Here is a 22,297-nt window from a genome sequence, read left to right as displayed (position 1 = left end):
TAAGAAAGGAAAAAAAAGTATTCACGGCGCGTCTCATCAGACTGTGGAATGCTGCCGTATCAGACTCCCGCGCCTTCTACTGCGCGATCCGTGCGCTTTGAGGTGTCTACTGAAGATTAATGAATAAATTAAACCTAGAAATGACGCCCAGGTTACTTTTCCGCTGACCGGTATAATCAGCCCCGCTAAACTAGCCAGCGAATGCAACGCGCCTGTTAAAAGACATGCATTCATTGAACCTTCAGTTTTTGAAACAAAACTGAAACAATGTTAAGCATACCAAGATGTTCTGCGCTAACGTTAAAAGTGATGGCGTGATCGTCGATTCAAACCACGACGATCTTCAAGCTTCTCCTCACAGCATCGGAGGAGTGCGGAGAAACTAGTTTATGGCGTTATTGTTTTTGACGTTACATATTTCCGTTGCTTTTGCCCCCATCCTGCCATACATCACCCGATGCCCGCAAGCAACGCTCCGTGGGCTTTAATTTCGGTGGTATAGGCTTTCTTCTTGCGACCGAATGTTTCGGCGTTGGAAATGTACGGCCGCCGTCCAAGACTTCAACGTCGGAATTCCTACCCGCCGCTGTGCACTGCGGAGCAGCTGCACGGCGCCGCAGCTGTATTCAGCGGTTGCGTCATCATTTTAAACGCTAGAAAAGAAAAGCTCCGTATGCTTTACCTGCAGCTTTAACACATTCGACCCCATCAAGCTAATCGAATTCTAAAACCTCTTCAGATGCCCTTTAAATACGTCGCATCCTCAATTCCGCTTACACCAGTCGACTATGACCAGGATCACCCGACTAATTCACGTACTAAAGCAACATCCTGGACTGAGGCATGTAGTGTAGGATAAATTTCCACCTCCTGGGATTCTTTAGCCTGCTCGAAATCTGAGTGTATGAGCATTGTTTCTATTTCGATTCCAACGGAATCAGGCCGCCAAGGACGGTTATCAAATCCGGCAACTCGTGCCAAGCAGCGGGGCGGCCACTGAAACGCCGTGGCGGGCGACTCTGCCTTCCGCGCCCCATTTCTCATGAACGAGCTCTTTTGCGATCTGTGTGCACAATGAAATTCCACGAGCCGTTCAAGTATTATTTTGATCCAGCTTTCCGTATTCGTTCAGGAGGAAATTAAGCATAGGAATTGTGGGGACGCCTTCGTCCCCTGCGTTCGCTTTCCCTCAACGCACCCCACTGTTGTTAGCTGCCCCCACGAAAAGCACTCCTCTCGGTTCGGTTACTGTAACTAACAAGGGAGGGCGCTCGCGTCGCAGCGACACCAGCGCCACGGATGGCGTTTTGCTGCGCGCTCGCGGGGAGCGACGGGGTCTCTTCTCCCTCGGCACCGGGAAGCAAGCGGACGTTTCGCTCGCGGCTTCGCTCTTCGTCGACGGGCGCCTCTTGGCCGGAACTTACTCCCGCCAAGCCCGTCCCGCTCGACCTCGAAGTTTATCCCTTTGCCCTACCGTGGGCGGACGTTCGCTCGTAGCCGTGCTGGTGAGTCGGACATCCTAGATTCCTCAGTGTATTTTGCTGCTAGCTGGCGTTATTGTTGCTATAGCAATAAATGCCTTGTTTGTGTCAGCCATTGTGTCGTTCCTTTGTTCCCGCAGAGCAAGGCCCGCCGTGGTCAGCGTGCGCTCAGTAGCGCTCGCGATCACGGGGTGGGGTCAGCGCGGTTTTGAACTGGCTCAGCCGCGGTTAAACAGGGAGAACGTGTTTATCTTCCCCCATTACAACCCCATATCTGGCAGCCCAACGTGGGGCCTGCTCTTGGAACATTGGACGACAGTCTGTTCGGTTCGAGGAACGCTCTTTGTCCGGACTTGACAAGTGCTAGGCCTAGAGTGAATTTTGATCGCTAGGACCTGCGGCATGCTTTCTTGAGTGCGAGGTGTATTGCGCTGCAGCATGTTTGAACTTTTCGACATGCTCAGCATGTTTTTTTTGTGAAGTTTTCTTCCTGGAGTTTCTTCAAGAACCGCTTGGTCCGCATCGAGGGAGCGCGAGGCCTAGCGCCCGCGGAGTTGCCGAGCCCGAAGCGAGTGAGTACGGAAGCCGCGTGGGTGGTCCGAGTTTTCTGTATATATTTTCTCGCTGTCTCTTTTTCGACTCTGGGAGTCGCGGCTCAGGGAGCCGGGTGGCCTGGGGCCACGGGTGCAGTTACGAGCTCGCTGGTATTGCAGCTCGGCACCGGGCGTTCCGACACCGTCCGATACGGTGGGCGCCGATCACTCAGCAGCTGCTTCGTGCAGTGAGCGGGGAGGACCACCCCACAACGCTGATGTCTCCTCGCGGCTGCGCGCACGAAACCCGTTTCGGGTCTTTCTTTTGTTGGGGGTCGTCGACCTTCACAGTGGTAGTGAGGCCTAAGGCTATTCATAGCTGCCTGCACCTTGTCAGAAGTGACACGACCACCGGACCGTGGTATTGAGAGGGGGCGCACTTTGCTGGCCCACCCGTTTTTTTTAACCTCGCATGAACCGAGCATTCTCGTTCAACTCAAGAAAGGGCTTTGTTCACTCGAACTTTGCGTTGCACAGCCGCCCGACACATTTTGCTAGCGAGTTGAGCATTGAGCCACCAGGCCCTTGTGTACACCGTTTCCCCTCCCGGGACCTACGTTAAAGGCATGCGGAGTGTGTTTCGTAAATTTTACAGATCTGGAGCCACTGCGGCTTGCTGTCCTGTGCACATCGTCTCGCTGCCGCCTGCTGCGACGGAGCGGCCTGTATCTTGTTCGCCGCATCCATCCGGGGCAGCCGTGGCGAGACCAGACAGCAGCCACGTCTGGCTGCTGTTGCCCTGGCGACTACTGCGGAATCTTGGACTGCAGTGGTCAACCGGCCCTCCTCTTCGCGGGCCTGCGGGCACGTAGTCCGCGGGCCATGCGAGTCGTCCCAGCGGAGACCTTCACGCCGCCTTCGGAATACCGCGGAAGACTGCGTGCACTCTGTCGGCGTGACCTCCGCTGCACGACCTGCCTCAAGTGCATGAAGACCAGGAGACTCCTCCATAGCATGTAACTTGCAGGCGCGTGGGTCTATTTAAGGTTGGGGGGATGTGGGGACGCCTTCGTCCCCTGCGTTCGCTTTCCCTCAACGCACCCCACTGTTGTTAGCTGCCCCCACGAAAAGCACTCCTCTCGGTTCGGTTACTGTAACTAACAAGGGAGGGCGCTCGCGTCGCAGCGACACCAGCGCCACGGATGGCGTTTTGCTGCGCGCTCGCGGGGAGCGACGGGGTCTCTTCTCCCTCGGCACCGGGAAGCAAGCGGACGTTTCGCTCGCGGCTTCGCTCTTCGTCGACGGGCGCCTCTTGGCCGGAACTTACTCCCGCCAAGCCCGTCCCGCTCGACCTCGAAGTTTATCCCTTTGCCCTACCGTGGGCGGACGTTCGCTCGTAGCCGTGCTGGTGAGTCGGACATCCTAGATTCCTCAGTGTATTTTGTTGCTAGCTGGCGTTATTGTTGCTATAGCAATAAATGCCTTGTTTGTGTCAGCCATTGTGTCGTTCCTTTGTTCCCGCAGAGCAAGGCCCGCCGTGGTCAGCGTGCGCTCAGTAGCGCTCGCGATCACGGGGTGGGGTCAGCGCGGTTTTGAACTGGCTCAGCCGCGGTTAAACAGGGAGAACGTGTTTATCTTCCCCCATTACAACCCCATAGAATATATTCGATTAGCCCTGCCGGTTTCGCTGCCGCTGCTTGAAGAGAACTGGCAGTTTTATTTTCCTTACTCCGTATCAACGAACACGCGCTCAGCGGTGGGGCACTTTTCACCCACGTCGTCTCAAGCGAAGACAATGGCAGCCTTCTTTCCCCATTCTGCACGCTCGTGGAAATGCTCGTGCTCAATTCCCGTTCACCAACTCACAAGGCAGCGGTGCGTCGCGCAGTACGTCCATGACAGCAGCCACAGCAAAGCTGCAGTATTTTCGGCCAGCAGCACCTGTGCCAGCGCTTCTAGCGTATTCACTCTTTTCTTGTTTTCAGAGCGGAATGACATAAAAAAAAAAAGATCTCGTTTCGACTCCCCTGGTGGCGCTAGCGACAGCTCTATCGTCATGAATCCTTCTTACGAGCGAACGGCATGGAGGCAACGGCCTCCGACTCGCTAACGCGCAATGCTACCACGTTTCAGGGCAACAGTGCATGTTCGATGAGGTCTCAAATCCGTTTCCTTTTTTTTTTTTTTCGTTCCAGGCACAGAGCTATGGAAATGCACACCACAGAGACACTGCGTGCGGCAACGCAAAAGACTATAATTTCGGGTTGCTGTCTAAGGGGCAGAAAGCAAAAGGCTTTTGCAGCGCATACAGTGCATAATGCAAACGGCAACGCTATCGATGCGCCCCTCTGCTCGCCTCAGCGAGTCGCAGGCGGCCTCCGTGGCGGCGGCGCAGTGCGTCTCTCGCGGGATGAGTCAGCAGTGCAGGGCGAATTACCGCTCTCGCGCAGTGGCCTTGGCCTCGCAGTCTCCGGCCGCCGCAGGTTGGGGAGAGGGGCCGGCACAGAGGAAAAGGCTGGAGCGATGGTATTCCGCCGTCCGGCCGACTGACAGCGGCCCGCGGCGGCGGCGCGCTCGTCAAAGGAAGCGCTCTGTGGCCGCCGCCGCATTGTCGTAACAACGGACCGTCGTCGTCTGTGCAACAACAATCGCCCGCGGTGGATGCTGCTGCTGCTGCTTCGCTCGTTTGCACAACCCGTCGCTCGAGGACGAACCAAAGCGCGCAACGAGAGCGCGTCGCACTCCTCCCTTCCTCCTCTTCGTGGAGCTGCGCGGTGTGCGTGCGTCTGGGCGGCCATGTCCCGCAAGCATGTAAGCGCCCGCGGACGCGTTTAATCACAATTCCGGAGCCCGTGGTCGCCGCTGCTTGCCGTACCCTGATTCCCACGTGCGCCCATTGTGCGCGGTGAGCTCCGCCTGTGCGGTCGCGGGACGAGGAGGCGTTGGCGACGTGTCGTTGCACCCCGCGCAGGCGAGGCGGCACGAACGTTCGGCCCGCACCACCGAGCGCCCTATCGATCACGCTGCGGTGCTAGGTTGCGGGAATATTACATGCACACTCCTCTCAGTGAGTGCATACACCGTGCCGTACAGGGAAGCACCTGTACCGAACTACCAAGCGTTCGTCGCGGAGTTCTGCCGGAAAATCAGCCACTCCGTGGCCTCTGCGCTTGGTTTCTGATTGCAGGTATTCGGCATACGCGAATTTCTTGGCGACGTTTGTTCATTTTATCGATTCTTTTTATTTTTGTTTTTTTTTTAATTTCATTCTGACAGAAATACCGCAGAAGTAGCAAATTTGGAAGAATACTGAATTAATGACTTCTGCGTTTTATCAGCGATATGCCGCTTCACTAGGGGCATAGCACCATAAAAAAAAAAATGTAATGCGGTGAAGGGACAACCGATGGTCGGTTAAGGCAGGACGGTGTATCCGAAGGGACGAAAAATTTATCAGGGGGCGGAGGAGAGTCGTATCGAGGGATGAGATTAGGAAATTTGCTGGGACGAGGATTACTATGATGGGGGAGGTGGTGGTGGTGGGGATGATGATGATGATGATGGGGCTCGAAGTTCGCTTGCACGCCTCGTCCTGCTCTAGAGATTACTCACACTGGTGTGACGCGTCGCGCACGAACACGAAACTGTGGCGTACGAAGCTGACGTTGTTGCAGTGAATGTTTTTCCTCCGCTGACTTACGCCCGCAGGCTAGAGGTACGACACGAACCAACATATGTTCTTGTAAACAACTAGACCGTTTTCTGGCCTCATTCCTATTCATTTGTTTATGTATTTGTTTGTTTGCTTTGTTTGCCACATCCACCACCATCGCAGTTTCTCAAGACGAGCTCCAGGAGCAGCTAGCTTCCGTTTAGTTTATTTTTCTTACTTTGCTAGAGTTGCCTTTGCTATATTATGGTAACTAGTCATTTACTTTGGCGAACCGGGTAAAAATACGCAGCTGGAATGTTTCTCTTGACCGGACCCAAATGGCTTCAACTTCTTTCCGCTCTCTGCACATGCCGAGACAAAGTCCACGGTCCCACTGAACTAGCACTGGATGCTTCTCACAGCGTGTAGTGGCTGCCTGTGCGGTTGATTTTCAAGCGTTGCCGCTGCTGTTCATCACTGACGCGTCGTGCGGGAGATCACACAAACGCCGGCAAAACTGCACTCTATTTTTTTTTTTTGTTCTGTAAGAGCCCTCTCCCTCTTCTACGTTCAACGCACGTGCTGGCACGCTGGACGCTCCGGTTTTTCGTGCACCTAATCCAAGGCCTTCGCTAATTTCAAGAGAGTGAGAGACGGGGCCTTGTTGCCAGGGGGCTCCCTGCTGGGCTTTCGCTTCGTTCCCCGGTCATTGTTGTGCTCTTATGTACAGCCAGAGCGCGCCTAATTTACTGCGTGTGGCGCATGGCCAGTAGGCGACGAGCGGCCGTCTGCGGGGTCTACGAGAGACCGCGGAAGCGCAATTTTTGCTCTCTATTGGCACCGTGGGGAGATGGCACGCAGTCTTCGAGCGCGGCGAGCCGCGAGACCAGGAAGGAGGTGAGCCGCGGCCTATTCCTTCGCAGGGTACGTGAGGGAATGCGGCGCAAATAAGACTAAAAACCCGCACACTCTCGTCTTCCCCTCGCATTCGTCCCCTGAGACACCCCCGCCTAGCTTCGCGGTTCATCGGAGAAAGCGAATAACCGCGACATCGCAGGCGCCGCGCGCTCGCGCACGCTGGCGCAACAGGGGGACCGAGAAAATGCTCGGCTGCCGGAGGGAGCCAAAGCGATTCTTCCGCTTTCCGCGTGCGCGGGCCTTTGTGCGGACGAGGGCTGGCGCGTAACCCGTGCGGAAATGAGAGGAGGCGTCTAAGAGAAACGGTAACAGTCGAGGCGAAAGGGCGAAAGGACGGCCGTGTGGAGTGAAGTCAGCCGTGGAAAGAACACGGCGAATGGAGGGGAGGCAGCGAGTGGCGCGTATCATGCTGTGGCCCCAGACCACTGCTGAGGGCTTTTTTGTAATGAATTTGCGACCGTTTGTTGCGCCAGTCCGCCTTCTGGCCTCTTTACTTGAATGCGAGGCTCTAGCGAGGGTCTTTTGCCGCGCGTTATTGTTTTTTGGCGGCCGAAGGATAGACCCAGAAGACGCGTTTTTTTCCAAATTTATTGCTGTCATCTTCAACGCGCTAGCGCTAAGGCTGCCGTTCTACTGAAAATCCGACGTCGTCGGCGTCGCTGTCGGCGTTGTGAGAAGGAAACTAGGTGGGCCTCGTAGGTTACGTGACCTTGTGGCGTCATCACAGCCTTCCCACCGGATTGTGAACTAACTGCTCACCGTGGCATGTGGCAGTTAAATTAACGACAGATCCTGAGAGGTTGCTCGGGAAGAGCAACTCGGGTCGCACAAGACCTATACCGGTGGCAGCACCTGGTATCGCAGGGCAGTAGTGGCGCATTGCTCAACTGCTGCACCACTGCTCCAGGAGTGGTATGGGGTCTACCAGCCACCTATGAATGTAGAGAATGGCCAATTCGGCATATATGAGCATTGGTCCATTAACGCTATATATCTCAAGGCAGAACTTAAGTGTCTCCTCCCATTTTTTCCCCCTCTGTTGCCTGTCTTGGTCCAGTAGAGAGATTAAGCTTGACACGGCTAGGATTGCCTGTACCTCTTTGTTGCGCTCAAAAAAGAAACAATACCCTTTTATTGAAGACATCTCTTTGGTCCCCTCCCTACATGAATTACAAGAAATCCCTGGCATCAAAATATGGGAGCAAAACAAAAATGTCCGCGCTTTGGCGTCAGGCTACATCCGAATTTGTAAGGGTGGTCTTCATGAACCGTGAAAAGGATTCTTGAACCCAGAATAGCAAGAGCCGAATGGACGCACTGGGACAGAAAGCGTGAAATACGCCGAAAATGTGATCTCTCGGCCCCTTTCTTGCGCTAATCCCCTGGCCTCCCTCAGAAATGGCACGCAGTGGCCGCAGAAGAACGTGTATACGAAAAGTCCGAGCTGCGTGGTCGTCTTCGGTGGCGCGGGGCATAGAGCGTCTCTTGTTACGCATAGCCGAACGGCCACCTGGCCTGACAGTTCTTTACGGCGGATTACGGTGTTTGGCGCGCCGCGAGGTCAAGAGGGCCCGTAATCCCTTCGCTGACGCGGAGCCCTATAGAGATACGCCTTTTTTCGTTCCGAAGGTGGCAGGAACACTTTGATCTGCACGCAGACGGCAGGCACCGCCGTGTCCCTACTGTAGATGGCGCCACTGGGACCGCCAGGTGCCATGCGTCTAAATCACGCCGTTCGCCGAAGTGTCGGCGTGCCTAAGCTCTCGGCCGACCTCTGCTGGAATACTGTGTTGTATGGTAGACCGTGCATCCAAAGAAACACGAGTGTTGGTGATGCATGGACTTGGGCTCCGTACATGGCGCCGCGCCGCCACGGATTCGGCGCGAACCGTTGCTGCATGCACGCTCTTCCCAAAGAGTAGCGTGTCAAAACCCACTCTGCATGACATTCTGCATGGTGTGCTACAGTTGGGTTCTGAGTTCATTCGGGGCAGATGGACCCTTCGCTTCTGACCGGCCGTTGTCACAGCGCTGTTCTCAGCGGGGAGCTGATTGCAAATGTGGTCACGTGGCCGAGGATAGTGTCTGTTCCTCAGGAGGCTGCGCATTCGTTTAACCCGGAACAAGGAACGTTTCGAAACGTATAGGAGCGTGCGCTATGGTGCAAAGGTCTCACGTGCGACATGGACGCCGACGCGATGTTTGCGTTCTCTTTATTTAATTCTTTTCATTTACATACATCAGGCTGTGTCTGCGGCTGTACGAATGCACAGGGCCCTCCAGTGTTAATTACTGGAGCTCGGGAACGCGTTGTTGGAGCTGGGCTGGGCTTCCGTGAAGTTTCACACGATAGCGCCTGGGTTTAGTTCACAAGACGCTTGCTCGGTGTGCTTTTGTGCTCCGTGTAATAGAGGGCGATCCTGCACGTCATTTTTTCTTGCGTCCTGTACCATGGCGGGAGTTGAATAGTTATCCCAATAAATTTAGCGTGTTTCTTTTTCGCCGAAGAGGTCACCAGTGCAGTGCGTCTACGTTATCTTCAACACCCTCCTCATTCGTTCACGACGCCACGCAGAGACTATATAGTTCTCCTTTCGCATTAGCGCGCCACCGTTGGTGGGACCTACATCGAAAAAGGTTGTGCTCCTGCGAAAGAGGACGTTCGAAACTTCTGTTTGAATGTAATGCATTTCATTTCCATCCGTGTAAAAAAAAAAAGCAATACAGTTCAAGGGCCGAAACTTATTGAGCACTCTTCGTACTTCCTATTTCTTAATATAGACGTCTCGGAAGGATAGTGTCCGAGTGCCGATTCTGCAATCTGAGAACTCGCTGTTGTAGCCGTCCGGTAAGCTGTCTTGCCTTTGGGGCAGTCGGATGGCACTCCCTGTCAACGCCCACCCTAATCGTGCTATTGTTCTTGGTCCCATTACAATAGACCGAAAAAAAAACCGTCATTCGTCATTCTCTACACGCTGCTCTAACTCTGATTCCTCGTCGCAGTGAGGAAGCCTATTATCGCTGCGAAATGACAGGTGTTAGCACATCTGCGCCGTTTTGTTTTCCCGCTCAGTGCTGACGCTCTAGCAAGAGTGCCTTGGAACAGAGCGAACTGAACGCTTTGCAGCATCGCAAGTGAAACGGCTTCCTCGTGCGCGCAAACTATGACGGATGGACGGCGGACGGCGAAACACGCGCGGCCCTGGAACGAGACAAAAGTGAACCCATTGATCAGTAGTTTCACGCTCCGCTCAATACGGCGCCCACATTCCCGCTCGCACACGCAACCGCCGTAATAGGCAAGTGCGTATGTAGGAAGGGGGGGGGGGGGGGTGCTGTTGTCGCCGCGGGCGGTCCATATACACTCGCTGGCAGCCATCGGTCGCAGCTAAAGCAAAGCGGTTGCAATTACGTGGAGAAAGCCGTGAGCAAGCGAGCTGCTCGAATGTGCAACTGGCGAGGTCGATAGCCTGGTTCCCGCGGCGGCGTTGGGCCTCGTCGCTCTGAGATCGCCACCCGCGATACATACGTGTTGCGGAGCCCGCCCCTCGAAGGACTCGCGGATTACTCCAACTTCTCGCGCACAGAGCTGCTCAGCTGGCTGCGAGCTAGTGCTGTACCGCGTGTCCGCGCCCATTATACGAGGGGAAGGAAGGCGAAGAGGGTCTGGCTCTTGTCGATGCGAGTGTGGTGCAGGCTAGCCATTCCGCGGTGGAGTTCCGCTAGGCTGCTCACAGCTAGGAAGAAGACGGCGGAATAACGGAGCTGATGAAGCCCACTTCTAGGGTGGTGTTTGTGCTCAGAGCGCGTTAATTGAAGGTGAGGAAAAATGGCGTCTTCGTAATGGCCGCCGGTCTAACAGCGTTTCCTCATAGGTTGGACATGTGACGGACTCTTTTGCACTTCTGTCAGTCAACTCTGTCTAGCCCATCGTCTTAGAGCCTCGTACATTGTCCATGTTCTCAACTGAAAAAAAAAATATATATATCTCATCGACCGCAAGCTTCAAGTTAGGAAAGTATAGTAGGGAGGCATTTTTCGTGGTTACTTATTTCTGCCTATGCCCATACAGCCGCCGGCATATTTATCTTTAAAAGGGAGCACGCGCTTCTAGAGAGCTCAGTCTGCAAAAGGGAAAAGCCCCTTTACAGCATGTTCTGGGCAAGTGTGTATGTGACCCGTGCTACCTCCGTCAATAGTGCTGCTGAATGCACGGACAGCCCTGCCGTTGCAGGTGATGTGTCGGAGCTCTTGTTACATTCCTCGATCTCTGTAAACGTTTAACAGTTGCAGAGGGCCATTGAAAAATAATAATAATAAGGGCGAAAGCCCTTTAAGCGTCAATTCAATAAAGGACGCTTGGGCATTCAACAGAGAACAGGAAAGGAGGATGCATGCATCGCGATGTCTACTTGAACTTCTAAAGTCAAATGCGTGCGAAGTGCAGCTCAAGAAGAACGTAACGCACCGCGTGTTGCGAAACGTGTATAGTTTCGTCAAGTGTTGAGCGCCGGAGGGCAGCAGGCATTCCAGGGCTTCGTATCTGTCTTTACTTTGTTGTTTTATACGCGTTCTGTGCATATAATTTCATTACGTCAGGGCAGGGTTAATTGGAGTGGTATGGGAGAGGCCTTTGTCCTGCAGTGGGCGTAGTCACGTTGCTGTTGCTGCTGCTGCTGATGATGATGATACCATTAAGTACGTAATGCCTTGAATTCATTATGTAAATTACGAAGGAGAAGATACAGGCATGTGCTACGCAGAAGGGAACAGTAATATTTCGAGGGCACTCTGGCCCCTGAAAGATCATACTGGCCACGCCCTTGGTCACTGCTTGTGGTTCGCTATGCGGAAACGTCTCACGAGCTCTCGAAAATCGACGCCGGGCGGGTGCCAGTGATCCGCATCGTTATTTCACATTAGACTTATAAACGTCGGTGCGCAGCGTGGCACGTCGGACGTATACTGCGCCGGCGCTTAGAAGAACTGCAGAGGAGGGCGTGTGACTTCGCGACGAAACGGACGCGGAAGACCGTAATAAACTTGGCGAATGCAACGAAACGTGGGAGTCAAAAGACGAAAGGAAGTTGGGGGAGGGGTGGGGGATAGGTGCGAGGTTAGAGCAGTATCAGATATTGCCGGCAACACCACCGACTGCCGGCAGTTCGCGACTGCGTCGCACTCCAAAGCGCTCTTTCCACTTAAGAAAGAAGAAACGCAGTTCGAAAGATTGAGATAAGTAAACAGAGAATGCGCCCCAAGCCCAGCGACTAAACTTCTCGACTTGACCCCTCAAATGTCGCAGTGATAACGGTCGATTTGGACGCCTGACTCTTTCACCTCTGCTCCGAGAACAGCGTTACGGAATCGACTTTACCCTTTTCTTATTTTCTTCTTTTTTGTCCTCTCCAAGCAGTCTGGACCAACCGTCGCAATGCAGCCGAAATTTCCGGTCGCCTTCCTTGCGGCATGATGCAGTGTAATGGTGCGCGAGATAAACGACCGAGGGGGGGACGGTGCGCGGATAAACGACCCGGCCGAAGAAAACGCCGAAATAAAGTGGTCGCGCGCGAATAACCGGCGCGCGCCATTAAATGAAGCTGCGTGCATTATCGCGATATTTTGGCAAGCCCGTCTCTCGGTTTCGCAGTTGAGTAACCACATCGCAATGGTTTATATATATTCGTGAAGGAAACGACGCACACTCCTTTTAGCCCACACCCCCTTCCCGTACTGCAACGAAGGGGGCAATGTGTGCGCCTCCCATCAGTGCGCGCGTTTCCTTCCACGCTTCTGGCTTTTACTTCGGGCTTCCTTCCTCCTACGCCTTCTTCTCATGCGTGATCACCCTTCCCCCCCCCCTCCCCCCCCCCCAAGACTTCCGATGCATGATCCGCCCCCTCCGCCCCCTTCCACCCCCCGCCTCCATATTTACGCTGGAACGGTTAAAGGTGGCCAGAATGTGGTCAGAAAGCGCAGTGCTCTGCCGTCAAGCCTTTTCATGAGATCCGCGTACTTCTGCTACATGCACGATGTTGCCACATGTGGAGACGGTCACACTTGGGCGTCCGATACTCGGACGCCCTTTTAGCCAGCATACAGCGACCGAAATGCCGTGCGCAGTTTAGTTTATAGTCGAATCACATATGGAAAGCAAAATATAACCACTTGTGCGTGGATGACCGTTGATTCCCGGACGCAAGCGTCGTATAGCCGTCTTGATTTTCTTTGTTTTTCTTGAGCTTGGACTACGGCGGAAAGGCTTCTGGCAAGTCGAGCGCGTTACCGAGTTCATCTGAAGGCCGCGTCGAGGAGCAGCACAGAGCTGCTGGCACATCCGCTCTTTCTCCATTGAGGAATGCACGCACTGCCCGTGCCGTGCTCTGAAAAGTGTCCCGTTAGGTAATCGCGAAAAGTTTTGATGCTGTCGTAGTGGAGGGCTCCGGACAATTTCGGCCACCTGAGGTTTTTTAACGTGCACTGACATCGTGCAGCTCATGGGCCTCTAGCATTTCGCCTCCATAGAAATGCGACCTCCGCGGTCGGGATCGAACCAGTGTCCTTCGGGTCAGCAGCCGAGCGCCATAACCGCTGAGCCACCGCTGCAGCTCACAGCTTTCTTTGCTCTGTCCTCGCTCGCTTTTCTTCCTGTGCCACGCGTGTGACAGACAGTAAGCGGGAACGGCAGTATTGAGCCGCCACAAGGCTAGGCACTCGAGGTAAGGAGCAGGGACGAGGAGTGAACAGGCAGCTCGTCACTTTATGATTTGCGCGTGCAATATGCGTGCATACGCTGGAGTGAAACGCCTCTGTGTTTATTTCTGATCCGTGCAGAGCCGCTGTGGGCGATCGACATTCCGTGGTCCACTGCGCGGTGATCCTTCGGCAAGGTAAGCGAAGTCATTTTACAAATGCATGCACGTGATCAAATGTCAGTCCATAACATGAATTGCCGGTAGGCAAAGAAGTACCCAAAAATGTACGAATAGAGCATGGCGCTATATTAGTGCTCGGAATCTATACATGCTTCTGCAGCAATGAGCCACTGCAGCACCCAATGAGCCACCATTGTCGGTACGCGCTATTCAACACATTCATCTGGTCGCGCTTCAAACGGACTGTCTTCGGACACACTTTACACTGCGCGTATATTCGAGTGTTAAACGAAAGGAGCCAACAGAAGTTATTAGCCCTCTTCGTATCGGTTCGAACGTTAAAGCAATAAACTGTGGGTAACAACGATACAGGTAACGCGTTGGTTTTCTTGCTTGGCAAGGACGTAGCGGGCTAGTTGTAAATTCTTGTAACAAGTAATGCGTTTCCTTTAACCAGGTTAACGGGATTACGCACAACTTATTACGTTCTACCCTCATTTCAATGCGTGATGGGAAAAATGTAAAGATGTTCGCGCTACGTCTCCTACTCCTTAAGCTTGCTAAACAGGTCGGTTGTCCCTAGAACTATGCAGTACTGCATCGTTATCTGGTGATTCGTCTTTCTCCTGCTCAGCGAGCGCGTTTAAAACATTACGTTGGCTAATAAGGCATATTTAATGGCTAAGGCCTCAACATACACAACATCAAGTTCGACCCAAACTGTGACGAATGCTTGTTTTCCCACACCTGTCGGAACCTCACAGTACGACGTAGCATTCTCCTTGCGGCACAAAAAAAACTTTGCGATTTGCAGCTTCACTCTGTACAATATAAATAGCTTGCTTACAGGCTGCGCATGGTTGGAACGTATTACACGCATGCGCGGATGAATCAGCGTGCTTGACAAACAACCACAGAGGCCGTTTAAACCCCGTCTGCAATCACTTTTTCAAAGCGGCTGGCGTGTAATGTCCCGGCCATTACTGGGAAAGTCTCTCTGCGTCCACTTCTTACGCACGCGCGTACGTCCACCGTCGATTGCACTGCCTTATCTGCGCACGCTCAGCTTTTCCTCCACGGGAGGTTTCCAAGCCAGCAGCCACCGCAGCCGAATGAGTCATACTGACGGAGACAGTTCGGTAACAGAGAGTCCCCGCTGCAAGTTTTTCTCGTCCTCATCCACTGGCCCCCGTCGAGCCGACGCCTTGGCATCGTCCGGGCCACAACGAGTTGCCGGCTGGCCTGTCTGCGTCGCAGGTTCGCCAGGGAGTCCAGCAGTTGCAAGACGCGCCGCGTCGCTGACCCGCGCGCGTTCGCCGGCTCGGTGAAGCGAAGCATACTAGCAGTATCGTGCACCCTTGTGTACGATAAAATTACGCTAAACACCGATAAGGTAGAAATAACAAAAAACGCGGTTGCTCAGAGCAACGATGTACACAACGTGTAAGGCCAGAAAGGTTAAACATTGTTAATATGAATGCGATGAGTGTTGCAAATAAAACTGTTGAACTTGAGGCGTTCTTGCTTTAAGATAACCGAAGCGTGGTTATCGTTGCACATATCCCCCCCTTCGCAGGGTAGGCTGTTTTACGTGGACAAGTCGTCACATGGCAGTGGCGTTGCAATTTTCGTAAAGGACAGTTTTCGTTTTGTTGCTCTGTCTGAAGTGGATGATATCGAAGCACTTTGGAGTAAGATAATAATTGACGAGATCACCATTTATCTTGGAACAATATACCGACCACCTAAATGCCAACATCAACACACTGCACGTGCTGAATGACTATATGCAACGTCATCTTCGAGATTCGAAAACAGTCATTCTCACTGGGGATTTTAATCTTCCCGGGATGTCGTGGGACGCTTTTGATAGTAGTCATGTTGATACAATGTACGGTGATGGTCTATTACACATGGTATTCAATTTTGGGTTCAAACAGATTGTTCGTGAACCTACGCATACAACTCCTGCAAGCAGCAATATTCTTGATTTGTGGTTTATGGGGGTTTAACGTCCCAAAGCGACTAAGGCTATGAGGAAGGCCGTAGTGAGGGGCTACGGAAATTTCGATCACCTGAGGTTCTTTAACATGCACTGACATCGCACAGCACACGGGCCTCTAGCATTTCTCCTCCATCAAAATTCGACCGCTGCGTCCGGGGTCGAACCCGCGTCTTTCGTGTCAGCAGCCGAGCGCCATAACCACTAAGCCACCGCGGTGGCTACTTTTGATTTGACTTTCATAAGTGATGAGCAACATTTTATGTGACGCAACGCCTGGACTTTCTGATCACATGGTAACCAAATGCACTGTTTCACTTCTCACATCTCGAGGCCCTGAAAATTATGTATCTCGGATTCTAGACTACACATGCTGACGACGTCAGTACACATGACTTTTTGGCACTGTCATATCCTGAATTTTCGCATCGTTTTACTGACCCGACAGTGCCTACCAATGGCTTTGGCTACTTTATAAGGCTCATGTACAACAATGCGTTTCTCGATATGCTCCTACTAAAGCTAAGATGGTTAGAAAGAGCAGCTCGTAGATATCCTGTGAGATCATTCACATGAAGCACCGGATCGCAAGGTCAAGAAAACTAAAAACAAGCACAAATCCCCTCACACAGCCAATCACATTCAAGACCTCTTGTGTACGCTGAACGAAGCAATAAAAAAGGCGAAACACAATTATTTAAACGCTACCTTAAGTAATTTTATCAAGACAGCGCCGAACATATTTTGGAACTATTTGATCAAAAGCAAGTGTCAGCATAGTAAATGGCCCCCAGGCGAAGCTTTAAAACAGGCAAACAGTTTCAGCGAGTACTTGAAATCAGTTCTCATGCTTGACAATGGCGTTATACCTGTCTCAAAAACGTTTGTGCCTGATGAGGAGAAAAAATTCTATGACATCTCACTATCAGAATCGGAGATATTTCTGAAACGATACGCCGAATGGGTATCCAAATACTTACTGCTTGTTCCACAAAATCTCTAGAAACAGGCCACATACCGGGCGATTGGAAAATCGCAAAAGTTGTACCTATCTCTAAATAGGTGATCACTCTAGCGCTTCAAAATTTCATCCAATATATCTCACTTGCGGTGCATGCAAAATACTCGAGCACATTATCATTAAGCACATTCTGACCTTTATTGAAGAATGTTACATATTTAATCCTAACCAACACGGCTTTAGGAATGGTTTGTCTACTACCACAAAGCTACTATAAACCATTCGTGAACTGGCATCAATTATAGGCATGCGCGGACAAGATGTCAGAATATTTCTAGACCTAAGTAAAAATTTTTACCACGCATTTCACCAAAAGATACGCCATAAACTGAATAAATTTCTAGGAACCAACCCTATTACAAAATGGGTAAAATCGTGTCTATCCGGTCGATACCAATTTGTCCAATATGAATGTCATACCTCGAACTGTGTCGACGTTTCTTCTGGGCTATCCCAGAGTACTGTTCTAGACCTTTTCTTTTCCTCTCATACATAAAAGATATATCGCTTAACGCAGATGCTACAATTCGCATGTTTGCAGATGACTGCATTATTTATAAAAAAATTAAAGACCATAACAACCATGGTCTTATAAGCCACGCAGTGACTAATAAAGTAGACTGGCGCAAGACTGGCAGATGAACATTAATTTAGAGAAAATAGTATCGATGTCAGACTCAGTGACTTGGAAGAAAACATTTAGATTGCCTTATAGAATTAATCGAACAGAATTGAAATGGTGGTTCGTCCTGTTGTTGAATACAACATAGTCTGCTGGTTCCCTTCCACAAAACTAATATCGAAACCAGATGGTGTCCAGATGAGGGCAGTTCGATTTAATTATAACAAATGTCGAAGACACGACTCTCCCTGCGACCTCTTAATAAAGCTTGTCTGCCCACTCCCAGTAGCCGAGCACATTTTTCGCGCCTTAAGTTCCTTCACCTACTTTAGAACGGAGCCCTAAAAGTTGACATAGACCAGCACCTGTCGCCTTCTTCAACAAGAAACACTTGCACAAAACACTATAAACATTTAGTAGAATTTATATTTCTTGTGACACATTTAGGTATCCTTGCTTACCCCAAGCAGTCAGGAATTGGAATGCACTAATAAATGACACGTTAAGCAGCCCGTCTCTTAACGAATTTCTATCCAGGCTAAGTTCTGCTCATCCCTCTTGATTCTTGTCATGTATTGCTTCTTTTAGCTTTTTTATTAGCCTAATTCTTTCTTGTTTGAATATTCTCCAGGAACACCTATTTTGTTTCTCCTTTTATGTTGCATATCTGTGACAGTGCACTGTTCCTATATTTATACAAAATGCTTCCTAGAATGTATTGTCACCTTTGCACTCAAGACACTGACTTCAATTGCTTCGTGGCGGTAGTGTTTCTTTTTCTTTATTCTTGATTTAAGTTCCACAGCCTACATTTGTATGCGCGTGTATCTTTTGTTCTTCAATTTCGCCCTTTCCTGTAACAGCCTCTGAGAGGCTAACAGTATGGACTTAAAAGTACAAGGTTGCCCGCGCAGTGCGTAGGTCTAACTTCAGTTTCTACTCGCGCCACAGAAAGCTATAGCGAATAGATGTGAGGGCGGTAGCCTACAAAATTAGCCCTTAATGCTGATAGGCTTTTGTCGCTGGCGTCCTGTGGAATGAGGACACCTAAACTATAGCACCAAAGCTGTGCCAAGTGCTATATGCTTCACCGAAGATTTAGGTAGACGAAGGCTGTCGATTCAGACGATCATAGCCCAGCATGATGCGTTGCTCGGAAAGTTGATGCATTCCTCTTTGAACAAGAAGGATTGAACAAATAAGACAGTTGACAAGACGGGACAAGATCGTCTTGTGAGCTGTCTCATTTGTTCAACCCACCTTATTCAAATACACGTAGTTTAGGATACTGCCATTTTGTGTACGCCTCAACGTAGCTTTAGCTGGAGCACGCGTTTCTGTTTCTTAATTTCTCTCGACCTTTCCACGGGAGTCCCCTTCCCGGCAGCATTGCGGGCGCGCGCTAGCCCGGTTACGCTTGTCGGCTGCACGACGCGTCGCGCCATCTACTGCTGTTATCGTGAAATTCAGCTCCGACGTTTCTGTGAACGTGTCTTCAGAGATCGGTTGCAAAGAAGAGCCACGATAAAAGCCGTGCACGTGTGGGCTTTGTGACAGTCTTACGTGAGTCGCATGAACGGCCGCATGATAACTGAGACAAGCGTCGCTGAGGCATTATCAAAGTTATTGCGGCCATCCGAGGGTCCCGCCTTCAATATCCATCCAACGCGCGCAGCACTGCAAGGGGTTGAGATCATGAAATGAACCATGTGGCAATATATTTGCTCGCGTCTTCTCCAGGCTGCATTCCATTCCTTGCTGAAACATGCAAATTAGCTTAGGTTACCTTACACATAGTACCATCCGTACTGCTTGTTCTGACGAAAATGTGCGCTGCCTCCATTCAAAATACTACAGAAAATAGAAGCGCGCGACCCGATCGCACTCGTTTCGCCACCTCACCGGAGTATCCTCGTAGTTGTAAATTTTTAGATACGCGAGATTTCTTCACTGCAATCGACTATCACTATCTGACTGAGAGCCAGGCCCTACCGAGTTCGGGCTACATAGAGTAGAGATCGCAAACGAGTGCATATGTGCCATGGCTAAAAGACGCTCGCGGATTTCGCTAACCGTATTCTTGCTGATTTAGGTTTTGGCTTCTGTCCTGAAGAACCATAAATGCTCTTGTCACCTGACAGTTTTATTAGAAAAAGCTGCCATATTTTCACGCACACTGCGTGCAGTAAAGCATAGTGCAGAATGCGACAAACTGCGTTTTGGAACAAAATGCGTTCCTTTATCGCCGTGCCAGCCGAATTTCACCGTTATCGAAATTCGGCTGCCACTGCCGGCATTCGACCTTGTGCTAAGAAGCAAAACGCATGCGACATTGAACGGGATAGACTCTTCTATGCACTGTGGCCCCATGATCTCTCAGGCACGCATACGAGGTCGGAGACAACGTTTTCCGTTTGTAAGTAGGTAAGTAAGTTTGTGAGTATGTAAGTAAGTCTAACCATACCAAGACATCGAACCGGACATCGTGCTACGTCTACTTATCGTCTTTCTGTTTTCAAGAGCGATAAATAAGCAGCCGCGGGTGTGTCTAATAGCAGCAGGGAGATCACAGGCTGCCATTTTTCTGTGCACACTGCATACGTATACATACGCGAATAAACGAAATAACTGCGGCAAGCGCACACTGGTCGACCTTTAGCACCCCGTCTTTGTTATTTCGCTGCAGCGGCAGAGTCATTAAGAAGTGCATAGAAACAGGAACAGAAAGAAACAAAAAGCCGTCCTCGGAATCTTTGGCGCAGGGCTGCGGGTGTCCTCCAAGTCATATGCTTCCGATATCGATTACAACGCCTCTCACCGACCCAACGGTGCTTGTAAGCAAGCTGCGTCATATACGTACAGCTGATTCTCGTCGCGCTCTTTATGTAGAAGGGCTCCATGTAAGTGCACACGCAAACGCCGCGGATCGCTTTTCCTTTCTTCCTCCTGCCGCGCAGAAACGAGCCGAGCGGCGCGTCTCGGTCGACACGAGCAGGGCAGCTCCGCTGGGTCCTTCCGCTCGTGCGCAGGTGCGCCTGTTGCGTGGAAGGAGGAAGCGCCGCGCTCCTGCACCTACGCGCAGGGCGCATCTTTTCCGCGGCAAATGAAGCCATCTTCGTCAATCCTCTTCGAGTGCGCGCGTGTATAGACTCGCGGACGTTTCCTATAAGAGTGATGAATCGCGGCGCGCCGCGGAACACAGATGCACGCGCGTGCGCAGGCGGCGGGTCGACTGCGGTCGCCCTGTTGCGCGCGCAGTATACGCAAAGAGTTACACGCGAGTTACGAAGACGCCACGGAAGGCGTGCGCGCACGTGGCCCGGCCGGCCTGAAAAGAAAAACGAAAAAATATATAGAACATCAAAGTCGGGCTTCTTCGTCGTTTTTCTTGACTTCGTTTGACCGACTGAACCGCTCTGCGGGCGATCCATCACGAAAGTATAAGAGACCGAAGACGAAGAAGAGAATAAAACGTGGTGAGATGGGGGAGCGGAAAGCAGCGCCAGATGCCACCGAGGGTAACGAGCGTGCAGCCCGGAAACTTCAAACCGCGCGCATAATATGGTGTGTTCACGGCGGTTTGGTTAAACATGAGCTCTCAGCGCGTAACCATCTATCGCGTTATTGTCGGCGGCAGATTCGGGGCGGGTCTGCGCAGCGAGACGTCCAGCGTGGCTGAGTTTCACGTATGTGTAGTACACTGCGGCGGCCCCTTGCACCCATGCTGGCGTGCGACCGTTGCGCCCGCGTCAGTCAGTCACTGCCTTCCGCCAGTTTCCCGCGATCATCGCATGCGGCCGCGCGCACTGGTCGGCGTGGGTCTGCGGGTCAGCCAACGTGACGGCTATGGAAATGTATGAGAATGGGAAATGATGGATTAATGATTGCGCGTTGCTGCGCCCGCGAATGACAGGAGCAATGAGGAGTGGAGGTCAAACGAGTTTCGCAGCTTAAGATGCAAAAAGCTTTGCGGAGAGAAATGGCGGAACGTTGACTACGTACGAGCGCAGCGTTGGAAAAGTACGCGCAGCTTATCGTATACATCAAGATACTAAGCACAGCGGACAAGCGTCTCGACTGGCCGACCCGTCCTTGTTGGTGATATCGTTTCGGACGCGGGTTGACGGGGTGAAGTCGGTTCTAGCTGCGCCACACGGTTACCTTGGGACAAGACGAGCTTGCCTGTTCTAACTTGAAGCGGCGTCTTGATCAAAACAAACTGCGTAAACCCATTTAGGTCGGCTTCTGATCGAGGGCGTCGCGAGCGAATCGTTCAGTGACGCAGTTTAAAGAGTGCGGAGAAAACGCGCCGATGACCCGCGCATGGTCGGAACGTGCTGCGACAGGTAGTTTATCCTTGAGAAGCCGGGGGTGAGAGACAGCCGGGGCTATTGAATACAGGCGGGTCCTTCCCGTACTGCGGCGCGTTTCAGTGTTAATGGAGGTCTCACCGAGAGACAGCTATTCGCTTCTACTCCGTTGTACAGCTGCATACTGCGAGGCCTGTCCTCCGCGGAATCGGCGAACTCCAGCGTTTTGCCGCTCTCTCCTGATTACGCAACACTTTCAGTTTGGTATCAGAAGTTCATCGCAAGCGTGTCACGCGGCAGATGCGCACGAGACAGCTTCCGCTCGGCGCATCACTTTTCTTGGTTTCCATTACGGTCCCGTGATCGAAACTGTCTCCCGCGAACAACGCAAGGGACGCGAAACATCTCCGAATAAAGCAACTCGCTCTCCCTTCTTCCGCCCCTCGCGCGGCTGCCGCTTCAACCCAATGGTATGTGCGTGGCGTTCAATAGGACAAAAATCCAATCACAAAAGACCAAGGAAGAGGAGCGCGGGCTGTCCGCCTCCCAAATAAAGCGCGACCCAGATCCCTACAGCAGCAGCGGCAGCTGACGGCTGTCAGTCTGGGCTCGACGAGCGGTCTTCCGGTCACCGCGAGTGAATCTTGCTCTGCCGGCCGCGCCTCCGCGCTACCCGCTGCGACGCGCGTAGCGAGAGAGAGTGCCCCTACTCGACAGCTCGTCGTCCCGTGCGCTCACACTAAGAGCATCGCTTTCCGGAGGCTATGAGATGCCGTGCAGTAACGGGTGGTGTGTTTGCTAACAGCAAACCGTGTTCCGGCTCTAACGTCGCACGGCGCATTCCGTCATGGACCGTGCCGTCAGCGCTGGAGCACGCCCGCAC

The 22,297-nt window shown here is 52.0% G+C and overlaps 1 protein-coding gene across 2 annotated transcripts in view; it reads left to right on the top strand.

Annotated features, from left to right (window-relative positions):
* The window catches only part of LOC149352002 (Ig-like and fibronectin type-III domain-containing protein 2), a 197,760-nt gene that overhangs the window by 66,990 nt on the left and 108,473 nt on the right, over positions 1-22,297 (top strand). For both annotated transcript variants that reach the window (XM_089581241.1, XM_089581243.1), the window contains exon 2: positions 13,419-13,474. The gene's annotated coding sequence lies outside the window, so the exon portion shown is untranslated. The remainder of the gene's footprint in view (positions 1-13,418; positions 13,475-22,297) is intronic.

Source organism: Amblyomma mixtum, chromosome 3 (assembly GCF_055824585.1).
Source record: "Amblyomma mixtum isolate Tamu chromosome 3, ASM5582458v1, whole genome shotgun sequence".
Taxonomy (NCBI): domain Eukaryota; kingdom Metazoa; phylum Arthropoda; class Arachnida; order Ixodida; family Ixodidae; genus Amblyomma; species Amblyomma mixtum.
The sequence above is the reverse complement of the archived record's forward strand: the minus strand, read 5'-3'. Positions and strand labels throughout refer to the sequence as shown.